This window comes from Papaver somniferum, chromosome 8 (assembly GCF_003573695.1).
Source record: "Papaver somniferum cultivar HN1 chromosome 8, ASM357369v1, whole genome shotgun sequence".
NCBI lineage: Eukaryota > Viridiplantae > Streptophyta > Magnoliopsida > Ranunculales > Papaveraceae > Papaver > Papaver somniferum.
This window is the reverse complement of record NC_039365.1, coordinates 105,162,938-105,166,531: the sequence shown is the minus strand read 5'-3', so window position 1 is coordinate 105,166,531 and position 3,594 is coordinate 105,162,938.

Here is a 3,594-nt window from a genome sequence, read left to right as displayed (position 1 = left end):
TTCTCCTTTATATAGTCTTCAAATCAGGGTTTGCAATCAATGCTACCTTGGTAACAAAGCATTCAATATTCACCGTTAGATGAAAACCTGATTAGATTCAAGCTAATATCTTTCAACCGTTAGATCGAGTCTTAGCTTGTTATACACAAATAAAATGCACGTTCATTTAAGTTTGTGTAACCGTACCTAAACGTGTACACCTAGTTGGTTCAACAGTAGTTAACCAATGGTTAGCCATATGAGCACTTTCATATCAACCTTATTCATCTTCACCATAACTAGTTCAAATGACTCATAAGAACTAGTTAGAGTGTTGTTCAATTGCTTAGATCTGATAGAAGTATATACAATCGAAACAAAAACGATTTTGATTCACTCGAATCGATTAATTAACATTATAGCGACGGTTTGCAAATATGCATTCCGTAATTTATATAAGTCTTAGTTCATGAATAAACCGTTTTTAGAAAATAACCCACTCAAGTATGCATACCGGTACGCATACTTAAGTACCCGGATTGAGTTTGTTTTCAGTTCACAAACTCCAGCAGAAATTCACGGGATGTGAACTTCCGGCATTACGCGGACTTAGCTTTCGGAAATCCTGAACAGTAAAGTACGCATACTTTAGTTCAAGGATTTTGGACTTACACAAGTATGAGTTCACACACAATGTTTATATCCATTCAAGGTTATATATTTTAAACTCTCATTTCAATCATTGAAACATTCTTAGAGGATGTTAAATAGAGGTTATTCACACGCTATTTTTCATCAAAGCAATTTTCAAGATATTGAAATAATCAACATGACTTTCGTCACTTGTAAAAATGAACTTGGCCAAAGCGAAAGCTTACCAACACATATTTCGAGAAATAGATAAGCGAGATAAACTCGGCTCGAAATAGCAAATGTGTATAATCTAAGTCTATATACCAATACGAATTTTGTCTCAAGATAGGAGATAGAGTAGATAAACTTTTGATTGATAGATAAGTTCAAGTCTCCACATGCCTTTTAGTCGATGAAGTCTCACCAGTTCCTTGAGTAGTTCTTCGTCTTTGCATGATGAACGCCGTGGAGTCTAGAGCTCAACTACATTTTCTATCCTAGTCCGAGACTTAGCTATAAGTAGACTATAAATCAAGACTTATAGTTTTGGAAACTAAACTTGACAAACAAGCTTGAGATAGCAACGCTTGCGAGTTCGACCGAGCAGTGCCCTAACAATTTTGCAAACCCGATTTCCAAATCACAGAAACCCTAAAGTGAACGTCAGTTAATGAAATTGGTTTTTCCTATTAGGACCGGTTCTACCTTGACTCCCAACATAGGTTAGGATCGGTTCTACCTTAACTCCCAATATAGGTAAGGATCAGTTCTACCTTGACTCCCAACATAGGTTAGGATCGGTTCCACCTTGATTCCCTGTATAGGTTAGGATTGGTCCAACCTTAAGTTTTTCAATGAAATCCTGACCTTTAATCCCCTTGATTTCTTTCAACTACGAAACAAGTTCGTAAGTATACTTCCTTGAACTCATGTAATTATAAATAGTTTTCTAGGCATGAAATCCAACCTATGTTCACTACAGAATCTAGTAACGAGTTATAAATAATATGTTGATGTCGTAATTACGAAGTTCAAAAGATAAGAAGTAAACCTCGTAATTCAGTGTACCAATATAAAGCACACATAACTATTGATATATTGTTCCTTGACACTTTGATCAAAATAAGCTGATCAAGTCTCTAATATTAGAGTTTCATGTATATAACTTTGCATATAATTTTCTCAATCAGAAACGACTTGAAATCTTATGATATAAAAATAGAAACAAGTCAAGTCATGTATTACTAACCTCAAGTGGAGGGATGATGTTATCGTTTATGTCGATACGTCTTCGATCGAAATCTTCAGGTCTTCAGAGTAATACTTGTATACCTCAACATTTCTAGACTTCCTAGTCTAACCTAACGAAGTTGGCTTTAATAATCTAATCTAACGACTTATGAGTTTTGATACTAAAATATGACAACCAACCTTGACATCCCAAAGCTTGGTGGGTTCAATTGAGTAGTGCTCTAACACCAACCAATTTATTGATAGTTTTAGTCTAATACATCTTAAAAATAAAATATCATTTTCCCAATATAATTGGTCCATCAAATTGAACAATTTAAGCTTGAACAAATATATAACTCAAGAGATTTTACAAAAATAAATATTTATTTTGTATTATATGTGATACCACGTGTATCACATACAAAATGTGTAACATATAATATAAAATAAATCTTTATTGTTGTTAAATATTGTATGACAACTTCAGACGATATATATTAGAAAAAAAGGACAAATGTTTTACCAAACCTGAAATGCTAGCTTGTTATCAAACCCGAAATGTTAGCTTGTGACAAAATAAAATTCCTTAAAAGGAACAAATAGATGAAAGAAACATTATTTTTACACAATTGTTTTAATTTGTACATTTTAATTTGTATCATCAATGTTATATTTTCATATGATGCAATATAAGATATTTTTTTAGAGATCTTATTTTTAGTATCTCGCATAGATCTCCTAAAAAGTTTGGTACGGATTTGAAGAATGATTTGGACCATCTTGTCTCAGTTGTTTTTGTGCATGTTGATTGGGTAACATTACCGTACCTTTCTTTATCTTGTTTCTTTTCTTTTCTTTTGAAGTTGGATCTTAGTTTTCAAGGCTGAAGGTCGGGGTACCTATTTTGTTACTTGTGATTGAAGTTTTTCAGATATTTGTTATCCCATTACATGTATGTAGTAAGTATCGAATGGATAACTAGAACATATATGGCAGGGATCGCGTGTCATATTCGTGCAGTGACTTTAATTATTGTTGTTTACTGGAGGCTTGAGATATTCATTGTTCATACAGTTCTAGGAAATTAACCATGATATCCATGGTTATGGTAATTGGGGGTGCAATGTTGCTAAGTTTCTATAAAGGTGTGGAAGTCCCAATCCCGTAGTTACTCATTTCAAATGAAATGCAAGTTAGGGTCGGTTGCATAAGAGTCACTTCGAGGCGTAATACTTTCTTTGGGGAGTGTTTTTTCCATCTAACTTGGATAGTAAACCAGGCCAAATTGAGCTAAAGTTTCCATTCTGCTTCTCAAGTACCGCTTGGATAATATCTATAGCTTCAATCCAGTATGTCGTTTATGCTTTATGCACGGTGATAGATTGGTCACAGTGGAGGAGGGTACAACAGAATATTCTTATGATGTTGATATACTTGGTATGTGTATAAATTTTTTTTATGTATTATGAGACTAATTTATAATGCATAACGTCAGGGTGCTGCTTCAGGCATTATGATGACATTAATTGCATGGTACGTCAATGATGTAGAACCAATAGATGAAATATAGACACTATCATATTGAAATTAACTATCAAATCGTAAAGAGAATAATAATTCAATATCTTGAGTTTTGATAGTAATATAATCTATAAACATGCTCTGTATGTTTATATAGGCTCTAGACAACCAACTAGAAATCTACATAAAGCAATAACTAAGAATAAAATATCTAAACATAGAATAGAA